Source organism: Diabrotica undecimpunctata, chromosome 7 (genome assembly GCF_040954645.1).
Source record: "Diabrotica undecimpunctata isolate CICGRU chromosome 7, icDiaUnde3, whole genome shotgun sequence".
Taxonomy (NCBI): domain Eukaryota; kingdom Metazoa; phylum Arthropoda; class Insecta; order Coleoptera; family Chrysomelidae; genus Diabrotica; species Diabrotica undecimpunctata.
Genome location: NC_092809.1, coordinates 147,868,711 through 147,891,005, shown reverse-complemented (window position 1 = coordinate 147,891,005; position 22,295 = coordinate 147,868,711). Strand labels below are relative to the sequence as shown.

At 32.1% G+C, this 22,295-nt stretch overlaps 1 protein-coding gene across 1 annotated transcript in view; it reads left to right on the top strand.

Moving 5' to 3' along the window:
* The window catches only part of LOC140447030 (uncharacterized), a 91,419-nt gene that overhangs the window by 854 nt on the left and 68,270 nt on the right, over nucleotides 1-22,295 (top strand). The gene's annotated exons all lie outside the window — the stretch shown is intronic.

Sequence of the window (22,295 nt, the reverse complement as noted above, 5' to 3'; positions counted from 1 at the left end):
CTATATAAAACTTATTATAAGATGTTTTCGACTAAACCAATTAGTTTGAGAATGATTGAGAACAGTTGGTGATATAAGGAAAATAATTTTTTAATAAAATAATAATAAAATTTCTTGTCATATATTTCATCATCATGATCTTGTGCTCTTATTACCTGAATGTGTACAAAACCAAATATATATAGGGTGAAGCAGAAGTAAAAATCCTATATTTCTGCATTTTTTTATTTATTATATATTATTATATAAAAATGACACATGTGGAGGTGTAGGTATTTACATAAAATGTAATATAAATTATGTGCTGATTGAGTCATCAAATGAAATTGAACAGATATGGTTAAAACTCTCTCTTCGTTATGAAACACTAGCTATTGGTGTTTTATATAATCCTTATGGAGCATTTTATAAAACTTTCTTTGGAGTTTTGGAAACAACTTTATCATCAGTACTGCCAAGTGTAGATCATTTACTCTGTTTGGGCGATTTTAATGTTGATCTGTTAAATACCAATAATTATTCCACACAGTTCATTTCAGATGTATTAGATGGTCTTGGACTAAAGCAGATGATAAATCAAGCAACTAGAATCACCCAGTTCACATCGACTCTGCTTGATTATGTAATCACATCTACTGAGGATAAAATCTTGTCTATTGAAGTAAAACATATCCCAGAAATAAGCGATCATGAATTGGTTATTTTAAAATTTGGTTGTGATGTCAAATCTAATACAAATAAATTTATTACTACTTTCAAAAATTTAAATTACAGTCAATTTAAATCTGATCTGGAATCTATACCATGGAGAATAATATATGAATTGCCAGATATAGACAGTAAAGTCGATTTTCTTTCTAATAATATCATTACTTTACTTGACATACATGTTCCATATCAGACTTTTAGAATCTCAAAGAAATATGCTCCATGGTTAACTAATACCATCAGGCAATTAATGTTAGATAGGGATAAAGCACTTACTGCTTACAAGTTAACTAGAAATATAAATCAATGGAATGACTACAAAGTATTGCGTAACTTAGTAACAGCCATGACTATAAGGGAGAAAAAATCATATTTTAAAAACATACATGATCAATCTTCTAAAGATATGTGGAATAACTTAAAACATTTGGTAAATAATTGCAAAATCAAAAATAACTTTGAAATTAAAAACGTATGGAATGCAAATGAGATAAATAAACACTTTATTGAAGTCATACCAAACATGAAAGCAGACATTGATACACAAATATTCTATGAAAATAACTTTAAGTATTCCCTCAGTTCTTCTCTTACCTTTAAAACAGTATCTGAAATTAATATTTTACATATTATTAATAATATTAAAAGTAAAGCTATTGGTGATGATGGTATTAACATATTAACGCTTCAACTGTGTATTCCCTTTCTTCTACCGTATATCACACATATCATTAACTTTTGCTTAACAAATTCAATTTTTCCCACTAAATGAAAACGGGCACATGTTATTCCGTTACCGAAGACTAAAAATACAGAAAGCATGAAGGAATTAAGACCAGTAAGTGTACTGCCTACATTATCTAATTTGGAAAAGGTGATTAATATTCAGTTACAAACGCATTTAAAAAATAACAACATAATACCTATGATGCAGTCCGGTTTAAGGTCCAGATATAGCTGTCTTTCTGCTTTACTAAATATTACAGATGATATTTTTAGAGTCTATGACCAAAACAAAATATCAATTCTAATTCTTCTAGACTACTCAAAAGCTTTTGATACAATTAACCATAATTTGTTATTCTCTATTTTAAAATATATTGGTCTAGAAGCGAGAGCAGTTGATCTAATGAAATCCTATTTTTCTAATAGATGTCAAGCAGTAAAACTTAATCAAAATATTTCTTCATTTCTAGATCTTAATACTGGTGTGCCTCAAGGATCTATATTAGGTCCAATTTTATTCTCTATATACACATCTAATTTTCTTCTGTGTTTTTGTCCTGTTCACAACATTATTATGCAGACGATATCCAACTCTATATGTCATTTTATCCAAATGAGTGTGATCAAGCGGTAAATGCAATAAATCATGACCTTCTTCAGCTGAAGATTTTTTCTCAAAATCATTGTTTAAAATTGAATACATTAAAAACTCAGGGTATCATTTTTGGGAGGAATCTCCATAGGAAAATATTTTTAAAGAATTATGCCAATCGAATTATCTTAGGAAATGACAATTTAATTTTTAGCAAAAAGATTAAAAGCCTTGGGGTTTGGTTCGACGAAGATTTAAGGTTTACATATCATGTAAGTATTTGTTTACAACGAGCTTACGCCGTTTTAAAATTAATGTATCAAAGCCACAATTTATTAAGTAGGGCCACAAAGTCATTATTATGTAATGCTCTGGTATTATCAAAATTAAATTATTGTGACGTGCTTTACAATGCGTGTGTCACTGAATTTGATTTATGGAGAATACAGAAATTGCAAAATTCTTGTTTGCGTTTGATTTTTGGCATCAGGAAATTTCAAAGAATAAGTCATGTTTTCACTGTAGTCAAGTGGCTAAATATGAAAAATCGTCGGAAACTCCATGCTTTATGTTTTTACCATAAAATCATTCAAGAGAGAGTTCCACCATACCTGTACAATCGAATAACTTATAGGACAGACGTTCATAATCTTAATCTTAGACACAAGAATACCCTCACTTTACCTAAACATACAACATCCTTTTTTAAACGTTCATTTTCATATTCAATTGCTTGCAATATTAACAGTTTTTCCTACAATATTAAAAATCTGTCTAGAGTCAAGTTCAAGAGATTAATTTATGAGCAGTTGTTAGCTGAACAGTAATTTAAAAATTTAAGAATTAAAAAAAGATAAATAGTTTATAATTTATAAATTTAATATGTACTTAATATTTTTATGTTTTATTGTAAATACAATTTCATTATTTAGATATAGTCTATCTATCCTATTTTTGGGGGGGTTAGGTGGAAGAGCAGTTGTGTGCCGCTGTTGCACAGTGGTACACAAACTGAATCTCGCCCTACTGATATTATATTTCATTGTAAAGAAAATTTAATTTGTTGTTAATAAAGACATTTTTAGTTATTATTATTATATTATTTATTATATCATTTATTACATTATATTTGTTCTAAAAGTATTTTAAACATTGTAATAGATAGGAAAAACCTTTATTTAACCCCATTTGTTGCTTTATATCCTTTGATAACATTTTTCCCTATTTGCTTTTTATTTTTGCGTCGTGGTAAATTGTCTTAGCAGCTTTTATTAGTTCTACATTTATGTTGTTTTTTTCCATCGCTTTCCATAGTTTAATAAGAGGGACACAATAAAAGGCTTTTTATTTAAGTCTACAAATATAAGTAGTTCTTGATTATAGGGTTATTCCTTTTTATAACCTAGTTCAGGGGGAAAAGGCGGCTGCTGCCTTTTAATCTCTGTACTCATTTTCTATCTTAAATTTAAAGATATTTCCATATGGTTTACTTAGTGTATTTGTCACTGCATTTCTTCGATAGTTTTCACATTTAGTTTTGTTTCCTTTTTTAAATATAGTTGATAGGTAGCTTTTTTCCACTCAGTTGACATTTCAGTCTTGTTAAGACATGATTAATATAATATTGTCAGTTGTTCGTAAAACTGTTACTCCCACATTTTAATAGTTTTCCGTATATATCTCCTGATCCAGAAACTCTCCAATTTTTAAGAATTTACTATTTTTTCACTACTTTTCACATTCGTATTGGCAAACTTTTCGCTCGTATCGTCTACTCTCCTCTCTAAACTGTATTCTCTGCTTAGTTAATAGATCTTTAAAATTTTTTTCCATATATTAAGTGCATTTGTGAATAAAATATCTTTTGGTTTTGTCGTGGGGATATTTTTACAAGTCACCTAGTCTCGATACTTCGTTTTTCCTGCTGGTTAGTTGTTTATGTTCGCGCAGTTTTTTTCCAATGCTGCGAACTTTCGACTGTGCTTCGTTAAAGTGTATTTCTTGTTCGATTTGTTTTGAACCTAGAAATGTTTGTATTTCTTCTTTCTATCCTCTGTGTCTTTTCAATAACTTCATGTCACCAGTTAGCCTTATTACATACATAAATGATCGTATTTCCTTGGTTTTTTGAGCCTTGTTCTTTTGTCTTGGTTTTCACTGTTACTATTAGATCCATTTTCTATTGTTCAGTTTCTTGGATAATCTCATTTAGTTTTTTTAATATATCTTGTACTTATAATATAACTATATTTATGATTTGTTTGCTTTGCATTATTTATCTTCGGTTTTCAGTTCCAATACGAGGCTAAATATCGATTGTTCTGACAATGGTTCTTCTTACGAGAACAGGTCGTCGGCTTGTTGCTCAACCTATCTTTTTATTCGGGGCTTAGGACTAACTAAAATAGTTTAAAAGTTACTCAATTTACCCACAAACTAACTCCAAGCGGAGTTCCCTACATTATTATATGGAAATCCTGGAGGAACCAAGTAGACGACGCCATGAGTCATCATCATTCAATCTTCGCTTATCCACTGCTGGACGTAGATCTCCCTCATAATTTTCCATCTATTTCGATCTTGTGCCTCTTGCATCCAATTCCTAAGTAAGTACGCCATGAGTAAGAGAGGCCTAAACGATGGAGAATGGGACAACAGAGAGAGATGGAAACGGTTGAGCGAGAGAAGTCAGTGAATACTGTAGAATCCCTGAATATATATATATATATATATATATATATATATATATATGTTAGTTTTGATATTTCCGCGGAAGCTGTATATTATATCAATGGTATCACTTCCACTCGAATATCGACAAGAAGCAGACCATCCAGAGAGACTTGAAAATGGCAAGTGAGATCTTGCCGAAACGTCGTCAAAATGGTTTTTATTAAAACCAACAACATTTAACGGGGAGTCAAACCCGGAATACCATTGATATAATATATATATATATATATATATATATATATATATATATATAATATTTTTTATTATATTGTTAATAATATATTGAGTCTTGTTTTCCTTTAGCCTGTTAGCATCCCCTTTTGCGCAAAGGCCTACCGATGAGTTCTCCACTCTTCTCTGTTTTGTACTATTTGATGCTGTTTTCTTTTGATTTCATGTCATCTAGCCACCTTGGCCACCACTTGGGTTTTAGTTTAATTTAAAGTAGTAAGGACAGTGCCAAAGATTCAGGTATCTGTTATCCTGCCTACCAACTAAAACCACCCTCTACTAATTGTGCGCAGTTGAACGTACCGTACTTCCGAAAGTGGGATCGCCGCTGTAAGTCTGACGATATTGGAAAGGAAGAGTTGGCCAACTTTCATCTTTTACAGTGTGTTACTTGCGTCTGACCAATTAAAAGGAAGAATTTTGTGCAGTCAACAAAAGTGAACTGTCCGGACCGTCTTCCATTTTGTAAAGTTCTTTATAAAAATATTCGAATTTTGTGGATTATTTGTTACAATGTTATAATAAACAATAGTACAAATAGTACAAATAAACAAACACAGTTTGTTTATGACTCGTATAATTTATAGGTTATGTTAAATGTCAGTAAATGTCACTCATTCATGGTCATTAACACTAGCCACTGTTTCTACTTATTCGCAAAAATTCCACTTTGTCGATTTATTAATTTTTTTTTTTTTTTTTTTTTATTGTATAATGCCTTTGGCATAGCCAATTAGCCAGGATTTATAAATTGACATAATATTTATCCGTTTGTTACGTCTCCAGTGCGTCTAAGTCTACAGTCCGTCAAACTATAAATCCAGCTTAAAACAGATAATCTAGCCCGTCCGTTAGGCTCGGGATAAGCATCTTGGTCCACTGGGCAACATCTTCCGTGTTGTTCTACTCTTCTTACCATCCTTCCATTGATCTTTCCCTTTCTTCTTTTTTTATGACTGTTGTCAAATTCTCTCATCAAGGAGATATTCCTTTCTACTGCTAACAAATACATAGGAACACAACCCGTGATAGTCCACAAGGCCGCCGCAGATACAGTCCTGTAGGCGCATGCTACTCGCAACAGACTCGTTCTGTCTAGTTTTATCATGAGCCTAATATTAGGTATCTATATCTAAATATAATGAAAAATATTATTAATTATTGTGTATTTATACAATAAATATTGTATTCTACATATTTAAAGTTGTAATTTAATTACTAAACTAGCGTTTTGGATTTTTTATATTGTGTGTGAAAGATTAGTTACATTTTCCTACTATTTTTTATATATATATTTAACTTTATATGACCTGGAGGGATGGTTTTTATCCACATACCCCCCTGGATGTGCCACAGCTCGCGTGGTGTCCAATATACAACGTTTCTTGTCAATCTTTCGTTGTTTTGTCGTACCACGTGACCTACTCAACTTCATTTCGTTTGTGCAATTCTTCCAATTACATCTTCCACCTTCGTCCTGCTTCGCACGTCCTCATTTCGTATATGTTCTCTCAGAGAAACTCCTAACATACCTCATTTGATGGCCCTCTGTGTTATTCTTAATCTATATCTTATTATTTTTGAAAGATCTAAGAAAGGAGAAGCGTAGGAAGACGTAGGTAGTATGTCAGGGCTGCGCAATCTGAGAGACTGGTACGGATGTACATCAAATAAACTTTTCAGACCAGCGTTCTCTAAAGTCCGAATTGCTATGATGATTGCCAACCTCCGTCGCAGAGATGGCACTTGCAGAAGAAGATATAGTTAATAATATTGTTAATACTGTTTTCTTTGTGATTATTATAAATCGTATCTCATATTTGTGACTTCTTTTTAAAATGCTCAATTATTTTTTAAGAATTTCTTATTTAAACTGGTTCAAAAGAGACATCGTACAAACTCCTCCATATTCTTTGTATATTTTTATTTTGGTGGCGCCGGAATAGATTTTCTTTGTGAGTTGACATTACTCAGAAGTTTTTCTAGACCATTAGCATTCAAATAAGGCTGGAATTTATCGACTCTTCTGACTAAATTTTGAAAATTTATTATGAATACTTTAATATGATGGCATGTCTTAAATCTTACAGTTGTTTTGAATTTTTGCATGCAAAACAATTTTAAATGCATAAATATTTTTTCCGTCGGTGAAAAAAAAATGAATAATTCAAAACGAACTTTACAATTTAAATTAAACAAGAAATATTTCTTTTTGAGTTTATGTGGTGTGCAGTAAAAAATATGGATAGCAGGGTAACAACTAGTATTAAGAGATAATGATGAATATCATGCGAAAGAATTTTTTCGGAGCTCATTTTGTAGTATTATGTTTCTTTTTATCTATTTATTTTTCCGGTCTGAACTCATTTCTTCAATCGCATTTCCTCTTTTTTGTATAATTTCATTTATTCAATATATCCATTTGGTCTTTGGTTAGCCCTTTTTCTTTTAAAACACTTTAAATTTTTTTAAAATACGCGAAAATACATTATGGTCGGCATCAGGAGAGAGAATCATTCTTATAATATATTTAATTAATCATATTAGATAGAAGAAGGATGAGATGATAGTCAGTTTGGGTTCAAAAATGGACTAGGAACCAGAAAAGCGTTATTTGCTTTTAATGTGTTAGCTCAAAAATGCATGGATATAAATGTTGATGTGCATGTTTGTTACGTTGATTTTGAAAAAGCATATTTGACAAAGTAAGACATGAAAAATTAGTCCAAATTTCAATCAAATCAAAGAGCACAAATCGTAATAGATAACGAACCCAGTCCAGAAATTGAAATCAGGAGAGGAGTTAGGCAGGGATGTATTATGTCCCCATTACTATTTAATGTATATAGTTAAGCCATTTTTGAAGAAGCATTACTATCTCAAAGTGAAGGAATAATAATTAACGGAAGATCTATTAACAACATGAGATATGCAGATGACACCGTAATTATGGCAAGCTCTGCTGAACAACTCCAATTACTGATAAACAAAACAAACAGTTTCTGTGAAAAATAAGGACTAAAAATGAATATAAAAAGACCAAATACATGATAATAACAAAGAAAACAAACAACAAACATATATTTGAGAAATGTACCGATAGAAAGGGTTGATAAATACAAATACTTAGGAACCTGGATTTCAGACAATAATGATCAAACAACCGAAATAAGAGCGAGGATAGAAATAGCAAGAAATGCGTTTGTAAAAATGAAAATAATTCTCTGCAACAAAGACCTTAGATTAGAACTGAGAGTAAGAGCACTTAGATGCTACGTGTTTTCGATATTGCAATATGGTCTTGAAAGCTGGACAATAAAGCAAGAACACATAAATAAGTTACAGTCCTTTGAAATGTGGTTTTACAGGAGGATGCTTAGAATAGCATGGACACAGAAGAAGCCTAACACGGAACTATTGCGAGAAATGGGCAAAGAATGCCTAATAATAACCACAATAAAAATAAGAAAGTTACAATATTTGGGACACGTAATGAGGGGACAGCGATATGAACTGCTTAGGCTGATAATAGAGGGAAAGATAAGACGAGGAAGGAGTATAGGAAGAAGGGAGTGTCATGGTTGAAGAATTTAAGGGACTGGTTTAACTGCAGTTCTATAGAACTCTTCAGAGCAGCAGTAGATAGAGTAAAGATAGTGATGATGATATCCAACCTCCGATCGGTAGACGGCACTTAAAGAAGAAGATTGTCCTTGTGTAGTATAGTGTGATGTACAATTTTATGTTTATGATATTCTCAACAGTTTGTTGGATAGGCCAAAATTGACGAAATGCCCCTGAAGATGCTCTAGGGAGCCAAAATATCTGGGTAAGATTTTATTCATAAAACTGTGCTCGATATCTGCCTTTTATTTGATCAAAGTTCATTTATTCGAGCATTTAACCTTATATCAATTTAATAACATATTTGTTACTGTCAATCATTAATTGTGCGTTCATCAATTGTCTTATAAATAAAATTAAAGAGTAAATGACAAATCAAACAATTTAATTTCCATTCCACGGGTCTTTTAATATTCCATAGTCTTTTTTCCATGCTTAATATTTAATTTCTGAACGGTAAATATGAATTAGATGTGGAAACAAAACAAAAAGTTTTGCTTTAGCGGAATTGAACCACGGTCCTCCAAGTGCAACGTAAAAAATAAATAGACCCGAAGATAGCCACTGTTTTAGTGACGTTGGATCTAGTGAAGTTGGACTAAAAATACGCTTTTACAAAATTTCAGTAGATTCGGTTCAGAGATTTCGGATTTCTTCTTCATTTAACGATTCAACTTATTTCTTCGTTCAACGATGTTTCAGGAAACAGTATCTAAAGATCCCGTTGCAATATCTAGCGATGCGATTACATGTCTAAATTTAAGTAATTTCTATCTAGAATATCAGCACTATTTTTTTTATAGTCCCTCATTCCTTTCCGAATTGACGACTTTACTGGCCTAATTTTTTATGTAAAATTAACTTAATAAATATGAATCGGCGTGGTATCACTCATGAATAAACATATTCTAACACAGAGTACAAATTATTTTTACAATTACTACCCTAATAAAATGGGCTACGGAATTTATTAATTTAAAATATCGAAAACAAAAAACCATCCGATCCCGTTATTTATTTCTATTTATGCAACTGTCCAAACAAAAATGTTTAATAAATATCAAAAATCGCCATACGCGTTGAGGCAATAAATAAAAAGCGGATAAACAAAATTTTTCAGATCTTATCTACGGGCGTAGCAATGGGGTACGATCTATTCTGTTAGCTATTTTTATGGTTTTATATATATTTTCCGTATAATTTAATGTTCCGTATCTTAGTAATTCCGAGATTATATCAGAAATAAATAAGTGTATATGAAATACGGAAACAAATTCATAGAGAAATTTGAAGAGTAATTTGTAAGCCAGACAACGGTAGGGAATATTACAACGTAGCAGCATGTGTATTTCCAAGAAATAGACAAAAGAGAAACAAAGACTCGCATGCTGAACATTATAACAGAGCAGTTAATTCTTCTTCTTCCTCCTTTTTATAAGCAATTCTGCTTGTTCATTGGCGGATTAATACTTCTATCATTTGCACTGTTGTCACTCCATCTTTTGCGCGGGCGTCCGATACTTCTTCTGCCGATTTATCTCTTGCTATTTTGACGACACGGGTCTCCCCGTTTCTGCTTATGTGATTATTCTATTCTTTTTTAAATTTAGTGACCATTCGTGTATACGCTGTAAGCTACATTTTCTTCTAATATCTTCACTTCTCTTTCAATCTCTCAGCGTATTTCCTGTGATTCTTCTCAGTACTCTCATCTCCGCCGTTTCCAGTAGTCCTCGTGTTGTGGCTGTGTCGGGTCTTGTTTCTGAGGCATATGTCATTATTGGTCTTACAGAGCAGTTGATAACCGAAATAGAGCCAGAATATATAGCATCAACAATATAGTATCATCTACTAAGAAAGAAATGAAAAATATACTAAAAATACTTGAAAAAAGTACGACACCTGGTGAAAATAGTATGATCGCTGAGTTTCTAAAAAAAGGTGTAAAAGCCAAGAAGAAAAAATCAGCGAATTAATGAATAGCATCCCAATACATAAAAACGGAGACGTTGCAGAATATAAAAACTACAGGGGAATATTATTACAAGGTAACTTACGTAAAGTTTGCACTATATTGATCAGAATGGTTTAAAATAATCCGGACGTTTTTAGAAAAGTTCAATATCTCTACAGAACGACATGGGAGAAATCTATTGAATGCTTGGGCCTATAAGTCCTGTTAAGCTGAACTATATAAGAAATAGTTTGTTGAGAGAAATGAATAATAATAAAATACCTGCAAAAGATAATTTAATTATGTGATGTGATATTTATTTAAGAATCTGTTTTCTCTGAATAAAAGGAACTTTAATTTTCCCCTAAAATATTATCTGTCTTACACTTTCTTCAGATTCAACGTTATGTATAAGTCCAGTATACTCAAAAAACATGGTTTTTTCTTGGCGAAGTTTTCTGTTTCTTTCAATCACTACCAAATGAAAATAATTGTAGTGCCATAAAAATTTCTTTATCTTATATACATTTTACAGGCAATTAAAAACTCAAAAAGTGGTAAAGCGCCAGGTCCTGATGAAATTCCAGTAGATATATTAAAAATCCTGAATGACGAAAATACTGAGTGTCTAACTAAATTATTTAATACAATCTACAACGACGGTCAAATTCATAAAGAATGGTTAAAATTTATCTTTTTGCCCTTACTCAAGAAAAATAATCCTAAATTTTGCGATGAATACCGATTAATTAACCTCCTGAGTCACACTTTAAAAATACTACTCAGTTATTTAATAGCGTATATTTACAAAATGTGAAGAACAATTTTAGACAACACACAGTTACGATTTACAGGTGAAATGGGAACAAGAGAGGCATTGTGCGCAATGACAGTATTATTACAAACATGCAGGGAATATAATAAAAACGTATTCAAGTGTTATATGGATTTTCAAAAAGCGTTTGACAGAGTTCAACATGGTAAACTTATACATGCATTGAAACACATACACCTAGATCTCAAGGATATTAATTTATTCAAAAATTAATACTACTATCAAACAGCGGTCGTAAGAGTGCAAGATAGTGATACTAACCAAGTAGAACTTTAAAGAGGAGTTAGACAGGGATATGTGCCGTCGCCTCAATTGTTTAATGTGCACTCCCAACCAATACTTTAGGAGGCATTATGAGAAAGATCTGAAGGTGTAAGGATTGGAGGGAGCATCACTATTAACATAAGATTTGCAGACGATACCCCAATCATGACAGAAAATATAGAAAATTTACAAATTCTTATAGAAATCATTAACAGAGAAAGCAAATAGATGGAACTAACAATGAATATAAATAAAACCAAATACATGAGATCTCGAAAACCCCTGTTGACAGCATACATCTGACATTGGAGGGTAAACCGTTAGAGAGAAACCAATTTACATCTTAGTAAATTTGCTGTTAGGACCATGCATTTTGTCTTTTTTGGGTAAATTAGCATATTCCATTTTCTAGCGGTTATATTAAATGTAGCATAAGTTGTAGATCATCTTCAGTTTGAGAGAGTAGTATTGCGTCGCCTGCATAGCAGATTATTTTAAATTGTTTTTCTCCCACGGCCGGTTAGTTCTTCTTCTACTATTACTTTTATTGTTGTTGTGTTGTTTTGGTAGATATTTTCGATCGTTTTGATTATTCCTAGAGGTATCTCTCTTCCACAATAAGTGGATATTTTTAAAGCTCTTCTCTCTATTCGGATTGCCGAATATAAGCCTCTCCTAATTCTCGCCATTCATCTCTGTTGTTTGTAAGACGTTTCTCCATTGGTCCTGCAGTCCTTTTAATATCGTCGCTCCAGCGCATTTGCGGTCTTTCTCGTGGTCTTTTGGCTTAATATGGCTTTATATGGCCGCCAATTTCCGATTTCTTTATTCCACCACAACAGCATCTTTTACTTTTGTTCTATTACGAATATCTTCATTGGTTTTATGGTCTTTGAGTGAGATATCCAGCATCTGTCGTTCCATAGCTCTCTGAGTTTTTCTAATCTTCTCCATGTTTATTTTAGTGAATGTCCAGGTTTGAGCTCCATATGTAAGTACAGGTAGAAATTAAACACTTTGTTTCGCAGTCTTTGAGGTATATTTTTATTTTTAAGTACGTATGAGAGTCTTCCAAAGGCTGCCCATCCCATTTTTACACGTCTGCTTATTTCGGTGGTCTCATTATCTTTGCTTCCCTTGACATTTTGACCCAGATATATATATTCAACTACGTGTTCCATCTCTGTCCCTTGGATGTTTATCATAGGTTTGTCATCTTTGTTTGACATTAGTTTAGTTTTGCTAAAATTCATTTTCAGTCCTTTTTATAGGGATTCTGTGTGTAGCTCCTCAAACATCGTATTCAGTGCATTCCACTTGTCGACTATTAGTATTACATCATCTGCGTATCTGAGATAGTTCAAGTATCTTCCGTTAATAGATTTTTACTGATCTTGTTTAGATTTCATTACCCAACGTCAACGTCACGATCATTTCAGCTTGATCGTAAATATTATGTATTAATATTCTGTACCTGGAGTCGATCCGGTTGTCGACTAATACTTTTTCTATTGCCCACAGTTCTACGCTATCAAAAACTTTTTCATAATCTATAAAAGCCAGACATAATGGGAGATTGTATTCGTTAGTCTTTTCTATTAGGATTTTCAAAGTATATAGATGGTCACAGGTGGTGTACCCTTTTCTTAATCCGGCTTGTTCTACTGGTTGATATCTGTCAAATTTAATTATTAACCCGTTTGTAATAATCTTTGTAAAGGTCTTGTAAAGTTGTGAAAGAAGTGAAATTGGTCGATAATTTTTCAGGTCTGTGGTGTCTCCCTTTTTGTGTTAATTAGTATTGTTTTAGCAGTATTCCATTGTTCGGATATGTTGCCTTCGAAGAGACATTTCTTAAATAGTATTTTTAGATATGTTATGGCTTCTTCTCCGCCTTCCTTTAGCATTTCTGCTAGGATTTCATCGCTTCCAGGAGATTTATTCCTTTTATTTCTTTTACTGCTCTTTCTATTTCTTCGTGGCTTATTTCGGGCATTACTTCTTAGTTGACATTTGTTATCTGCCTTTTCAAGTTCTGCTTTGAGGAGTTAGGAGGATCGTTTCTGGAATGATACAGATCTGCGTAGAACTTTTCAATTGAGTTTTCTATATCAGATTAACTTTTTTCTAGTTGTTCTTGTTCATTTATAATGGTTATTATGTTTTTATTTCTTTTAGAGTCGGTTAGATGCATTCGAAACTTCGGTTTTTCTCGATGACTTGTTCTATACGGTCTTCTTGATGTTTTTTAATGTCCTCTTTTATCTGTTTTCTTATTACTCGATTAAGTTTCTTAAATTCTGCATTGTCTCTTTTGTTTTGTCTCAGAAGATCTTTTCTTTGTTTCAGCATGTCTTGTAATTCTACACTTATTTTGGATTTTTGTTTTTGTTAACGGTTGCCACTTCTGAGCTTACATTTAATAGTTCTTTTGTTATGACTTCATTGATTTTAATTTCATTGATTTTATTTAAGCTAAGTTTATCTAGATTTAATACTTTCGCGGGTTTTAACTTGCTTTTATATTGTTCTCTATGAGATTTTAGTTAATCTGTATGTATATTCCAAGTTTTTCTAAATTTATTTCTATTTTTATTATGTTTTATCTCTAATTTGGCTCTAACCATTGGGTGATCGCTACTTACTGACGCCGTATTTATTACTGTTACGTCCTGTATGATATCTGTTTTGTTACACAGTATGTAATCAATTTCGTTCCGAGTTTTTCCGTCTGGGGATAGCCACGTCCACTTTATTTGAGGTTTTTTCTTATAGAATGTGTTCATTGCATAGTATTTGTGGGCTTGTAGGTAGTTAACCAAGGTTTATCCCCTTTCATTTCTAACTCCAGAGCCGAATTGTCCTATATAGTTTTCGGGTTTTTCAAGTTATTGTTCGATCTTAGCGTTGAATAAGTGAATAACGTCATTTAATTTAACTCGGTCAAATGCCTTCTTAAGGTCCACGAAAAATAGATATGCCGGTTTACTGTATTTATATGATTTCTCTTGTACTTGTCTCATTATAAATATAGCGTTGGTATATGATCTTTCCGACCTAAAACCTTGTTCTTCTTGTGTTAGTGTTATAATTACAATCAGTTTATCTATTACTACTTTGGTTGTTAATTTTAGTGTTGTGTTTATTAAATTAATTTCTCTGTAACTACTTAGTAGAACAAAAGCAGATTATCTAGAATGTTTATTTTATAAATGAATTTACTACGACAAAATTGATATGTTTGAGTCTTGAAATAATTATGAAAACTAATAGTTTTGTGTACTTAGGATTGGTATTGCAGAATACTGGGTAAATAGGTAGAAATGTAGATAAATAGCTGTAGCAAGAGGAGCAATGTTATGGCTTCGCAACGTCAGAGCTTCGACAGACATGAATGTTCAACAATTACTAAGGTTGGCGTAGAATAGAGAATATTCAGATGTAGCGATCGCAAAAGTCTAGTATTGGAGTGTCATCATAAACCCATAGTCGTCCAATGCTAAACATAGGCCTCCTCATCTCGCAACGTTATGCCTAACAATGATCTTTCCATTCTATGTTGCGTCACTTGTAGTTTTCGTGTAGATGTCCTTGTTAGGGTAAGTGTCATATGTAAGGACAGGCAGGACACACTGATTAAAGGCTCTTCTTTTTAAGCTGATAGGTATATCACCTTTAAAAATATCACGCATTCTTCCATATACTGCACATTCCAGTGTTATTCTTCTTAGCAGCTCAGCAGTTTGATTGTCTCTGTTAATTTTTACCGTATATCCAAGGTATATGTAGCTGTCAACAATTTCAATTTCGACGTCTTCTATCCTTAAAGGATGGCTCGGAACTAAATTAGTCATAATTTTTGTCTTTTGCTACTTAATATTTAGACCTACTTTACGTGCTGCATCGCTGAGTTCATTCAACATATTACTGGCAGCCTTTAGGTCCTCTGAAATCAGAACAATATCATCTGCGAATCGTAGATGACTAAGCATCTCACCATCAATATTTATTCCTTTACTTTCCCATTCCAGCATGTTCAAGCACAGTAATGAACAACTTAGGCGACATAGGATCTCCCTGTCGAATACCTCTCCTGATATGTATCTTATTGGTAGGACCGTGCAGATTTATAGTTGTTGTAGCATTTCTGTATATATTTTCTATAATATTGGTGTACCTATGATCAATTCGACACTCTTCCAATGCCTTTAGAAGTGCGGGTAGTTCGATAGTATCAAACGCTTTATGGAAGTCTATAAATGTTAGAACTAGAGGTCTATTGTATTCAATTGATTTTTCAATTAAAACTTTTATGCAATGTAGGTGGTCATTTGTACCGTAATTGGGGCGAAAACCAGCCTGTTCTCTTGGCTGATATAGCTCAAATTTTGCTTCCAATCAATTGGTTATTATTCTGGTGTACAGTTTGTATAAATGGTTGAGTAGAGAAATTGGCCTGTAATTCTCTAGGTTCATGTTGTCACCCTTTTTTATGCAGAAGAATTGTAATGGAGTTATTCCAAGCTATAGGAATTTTTTGATTATACAAGCAGAGATTGAAGAGGTCTCGTATTTTTTTCTTATGAAGTGTATTAGAAGAAAAAAGTTGAGATGCTAGCAGTAACGGTAGAATGGGATACATGAATTGGAAAGAGACGCATGATATCTTGTGTGAAAGAAATATTGATAATAAATAAAAGTTCTCTAACATTATTGCCACAAATTGGTAGCATTGCACCTGTAGTAATCTTTTCTTAGGTTAATATGTTATTATATTTTTTTCCTTTGTTGCGAGCTATGCCGATACCATACCTACTTACTGAATTTTGCTATTAATTCGCATTAACCTTTTTTTTTATTTCCTTATATATATATATACATCGGTTTAGAACGTCTTTCGACGTTGTCCGATACCTAAACACCATCTCTTCCTATCTTCGTAGTCGTTTGTTGTTAAATTTCTTTCGCTCATGGACTTGTTTACGCCGTGTTGCCATTCTAACCTGGGTCTTCCTCTTTTCCGTCGACCTATCGGTTGCCATTCTATTACTTTTTTGGGGAGTCTTGATGCTGGCATCCGTTGACCATGCCCATACCACCTTAATTGTTTCTTCTCTATATCTTGAGTTATATTTCCTTCTATTCCCATACGTTGTTTTATTACATCATTTCTGATTCGGTCTCGTCTGGAAATACCTAAAGATTTCTCATTGCATCCATCTCTACTGCTTCTATTCGCTTTTTGTTCTTTTCACTAATTCTCCATGTTTCAGCGCCATAAAGAAGAGTAGTTTTAATCATGGTCTCATATATATTAAATTTCCTTTCTTTCGTTATCTCTTTACTCCACAGTATACTATTGAGACATCCTAAGACTTTCTTTGCTTGAGTGATTCGTTTTTCTATTTCCCGTGTATCAGTTCCTGTATTGTCAAAGGCAACACCCAAGTAGTCATAGCTCTGACAGCAGGAAATATGTTGTCCGTTTTCGAGGTCTATGTTATCTGACTCGTTTCCAATACAAAGATATTTGGTTTTTGTTGTATTGACATTCATTCCCCAGTCGTTATATTCTTCTATCAGTTTTCTTAGCATGTACTGCATGTCTTCCCTGTCGGTCGCTAGCACTACCTGGTCATCAGCAAACTGGAGTGTATATATACATTCATTGCTAAGCTCTATACCCATCCTATGTACCTTTCTTTTCCATCTTTCCAATGCCGCTGCAACATATATCTTGAATAAGGTTGGTGAGATACAGCATCCCTGCCGCAAGCCTTTTGTAACCAGGAATTCTTCCGTTAGATATTTTCCTGTTTTTATCTGTGCCTTAGAGTCTCTATATAGTTCTTGTACAGCATTTATCAATGTGTGGTTGATGTTAGATCTTTTCAACGTTGTCCACAGTTTTTTTAAGGGGATGTTGTCATATGCTTTTTGCAGGTCTACAAAAGTAATATGAGTTTCTAGATTCTTAGCCGATCTTTTTTCTATTATTTGTTTAAGACAAAATACGTTATCGGTGCACGATCTTCCTGCACGGAACCCGTTTTGTTCTTCCTCTTCATTGTGCTTATATTCTTCCTCGATCATATTTCTCAAAATTCGTCCATACAGTCTGCTCAGGGTGCTGGTTACCGATATACCTCTATAATTATTACAATTCCTTTTGTCCCCCTTTTTGTGTATTGAGGACATGTATGCCGTTCTCCATTGTTCTGGTACTGGGTGTCCATTTAGACACTGATTGATCACATAAGTTAATATTTAAAATAGTTTATGAGTTCCATTCTTAAGCATTTCAGCATAGATTCCCTCAGGTCCAGCGGATTTACCATTCTTTAGGGTCATTACAGCCTTCCTTACTGTTTCGATGTCTACCCTCGCTTCCTCTCCTTGTATATGTACTGACTGTGTTGGGGAGTTCGCTAGGTATTCTTGTCTTGTCTCTGTCAGCAAGCTTTCATAGTGATCTTTCCATTGTCTTGGTTTTATGGTGTGTATGTGTGCTTTGTCTTTTCCTGTATTTTTTACTGATTGTATAAAATTCCATACCTCTGTACATTGCTTCCCTCCGATGTATGTATTGATTTCTTGACATTTCTGATCCCATGTTTTATTCTTTTCTTGTTTTATCATTTTTCGTAGTTGTCTATTGGCTTCTTTGTAAGCTTGATGGTCTTCAGTATTTTTTGTATTTAGCCATTTTAGATGCTGTTCTTTTTTCTGTTTTACCATATATTCGATTTCTTCGTTCCACCATATTTTGTTAATATATATATATATATATATATATATATATATATATATATATATATATATATATATATATATATATATATATATATATATATATATATATATATATATTCTATATTCATGACCATGTCTGAATGTCTGAGACGAGCCAAAGTTGGCCGGTAACTTTGGCTAACGCAGTCGCCATTTCGATTAAGGGCTTAGTATATTCCCTTTTTTATAAATCCATAATCATCAAAACTATGTCGTTTAGTTTTAACATTTATAATATAGTTTTTTTTTTATACCGTTTTGAAAGTGGCTTTTTGCAAGTGCTTCAAGTATCACTAATGATGGTCGGATAGGAGCAAAAACGTTTTGAGCAATTTTGTAATAATTTTGGATATTTTCATAATTTTATTAATTTTATAAATTATTATACCAATTACATAAGACGTTTCACACTCCATTATAAGTTATTTTATTTCAAATTTTCGTGCATTTGTTCTCTACCGCACGTCACTGATCTTTGCCATAAATAAAAATCGGATCCATAAAGTTTTAAAACTCGTTTTTCTGTAGTAAAAAATATTTTTAAGGGCATCAATCAAGTAAAACCATGTAATAGGATATGAATAGTGCGAGGAGATGCAGGTATTCAAAATGGCTGTTGCCGTGTCGTTTTATGGGATTTTAATGCGATATCGTAATGCCTGAATCTATGGCTAATATAGCCATACATCAGCAAATCCATTACGATTGTCGAGGGAAATTCATATTTTGGAGGTAAACTGGGGGATTAACATTTTTCAAAGATCGTATTAAAATTCATGCTCCTTTTTGTTCTATACGAAAAAGGTATTAAGGAATTATCAGTTTGTCTTTCTGCCTATAGATTTATGTTATGTATTATCCAATTTTATTTTTTTAGTGATTCTATGACCTATCCTATTCATACCAATCATTCTGATTGTATGCTATTTTTTTATTTTTTTCAAAATAATTTTCTCTTATTTTCTTCCACTCCTTTTTTCCACTAATTTTACTCTTCTAGTTTCGACAATCTATATCAGGATATAGTCTTTAACCTGGCTTTTTCATATCTCTTTATTTTCTGCAAATATTGTCCCGTTTTTCCATGCTATTTTTTTCTTTTCAGTTATTGTCAAATATCGGACACGCGTGTTCCGATATTTCTCTTTGTCATACGCAGTCTCCAATTCCATTAACTTGATTACCCATCCGTTCGTGTTCTGCTTGTTACTTTCCACTTAAAACTAGCAAAAGCTTTGGGTCTTTCCGTTTAACATTAGCAATTTGCTTTATTATTTCGATGACTTTTGTTCCTAAGAGTGCTTATTCCATTTATCTCTAAGTTACTCATGATAATTAGTTGCTATAATTTTTTTGATTGGCATTTTCAAGTTAATGTTGATTACATAGAATCAAAAATGAATTTTTCTCCAAAAAATCGTCCAAATAAAGCATTTCAAAAATATTGATACTACCATTTTAAAATCATTAGATAAAAAAAACCGAACATGTAGATACATCTGCAAAATTGCCGGCAAAGCATTATTATATCAAACAAACCAAATAAAAAAAATTAAAAAGGGACCTACGAAAACATCGGCATACAAAATATTTTAAAAAGGTAGGTTAGGTTAGGTTAGGTTAGGTTAGAGTTGTTAGGTAGGAATGTGAAGACTACAATATAAAAAACGGGTGTGGCAGTCCAGTGGGACTGCCGGTATAAGTTATACTTCTATACACGCGTTCGCCGTTAAAAATTTATATAGGAGTCAATCTGCACAATCATTACATATGTAATGCTATAGGTAAGAGAGAGCAGAAAGAGAAAAATAATTAGTTATATAGGCATATGGTGCATCGTTTGCTGTATATAAACATTTGACCTGTAATAGGAGTATAGTAAATGAAGGATTGTATCAATATTTTAATGAAAATATACATTTTTATTTTTATATATCTATAAAAGGAGTTGAATGCAAAAAAAAATTTACACTTACTCTGCAGTAAAATTCATTGTGTATTTTGTTATTAATATAAAAATTACAATACAATAAATACACTGCAACATAATTCAATATAATAATACAATATAAATTAAAATGTAATATTCATAAGTATTTAAAACTGTTAATATACATAACTTACTTTACGAAGATAAAAATAAAAAACCAACAACTCGGATTATGTTGCAAATTTTTATTTTATTTTAAAATTTGTTTTTTGCGTATATTACATATATTTAATAAGATTAACGTGAGGTTTTTAAATATTTCAAAAATAAAAAAGGAAATTCATAATTGGGATTCGAACTCACAATCACCAGCGTATGAACGAAACACGTAAAGGATTTGCCAATTAGACATGACACTAACGGATTTCAAAATTGACAGTTCTCGGTAAAACAGTGATTATTTTGAAATACAAAAGCCTAAAATAATTATAAACGTTTAATTTTAAATAATACAAAACATATCACATAAATAATAATATTAATACATATCATATTATATATAATATTATATATAATATATATATATAATATTATATATATATATACAATATTATGTATATAATATATACAAAAGGAACATTTTTATTCTCGAGAAAGGAAGAGAGAATATATCTTGTGTCTCTCTCTTACTCATTATCTTACATATGTAATGGTTTCACAGATTCACTCTCATGCAAATTTCCAACGCCGACCGTGCGTATAGAAGTATAACTTCAAAAATAATAAGGACAAAAAATTATAAACAAAATTGCATGCTTTGCATTGGAAATATAAAGAAATTTGGTCCATAAATCCAATATGAGAATTTTTTTATTTGCCTATTGGCTTAGTTTGTTTTTTTATTAAAAATATATTGGATTTTTGCTTCTTGTAATACCGTCCCAAAAAAACTTTAAAGGTTATATATCCATATGTATAAAGCCGTTTTGTCCCCTTGTGTTTGGAGAGTTCTAAATTTCAAATGGAATTTTAAAATAAACACGAAAAGAAGCTGCCATGTATATTTAAAAGCCAAATATGAATGTAAGAAGAGAGAAACCTGAGAAGCCATTAATATTTCCATTTGTAATTTTTGCCTTTTTACGGCTTTTCCATCGACTAGGGAAACATATACATTCGGGACGCCACAACATTATTTCACGTGGAGCATTAAAATATTATTTGGGCACTTTTCTTTTTTGCGTCGACTTTTCTTTCCACCCTTGGAAAAATTTAATAACTTCGGTGATGCACCTCGGTTTTTGGGGAAGGTAGAAAACTTTCTAATAATTTAAGACTTATAATTTGTGCATGTTTACGTGTTTGGGCAAATAAATATCTACAATTTCAACGGGAAGGACATTAAGCTTGGATGAATGTAGATGTTCTAGAACATGTGGTTAAAAGAAGAAACTTTCAAAATTAAAGTAAAATAAAATATGAGAAAATACTGCGAATATTAGAAATTAAATAATACAAACTAAAGAGTTTATTTGAATTACTTGGAATGTGCTTTCATGTTTATACAGTGTGTAAAAGCCAAATGTAATAAATTCATTATTTAGGTTATTGTACATATTTATAAAAAATCCCTAAACACGTCAAATTTAAATTATAACTTGACATTATTTAACGTGAAAATGCAACCCCTACCTTCAACCCCCTTAGAATGACAGGTACAACCCCCAATTTTTAAAATAGGAAGTATAGGCTTGTGATATATCGTTTGAAAGGTCTTTTCATTCTCCATTCAAAAATGTTGTCGCTTTCAAGTTTATTAAGATTAATTAAGATAAAATAAATTAAAATCATGTGGTTACCGAAATTCGCTACAATACAATCAAAAACTAAAATGTAATGCAAAACG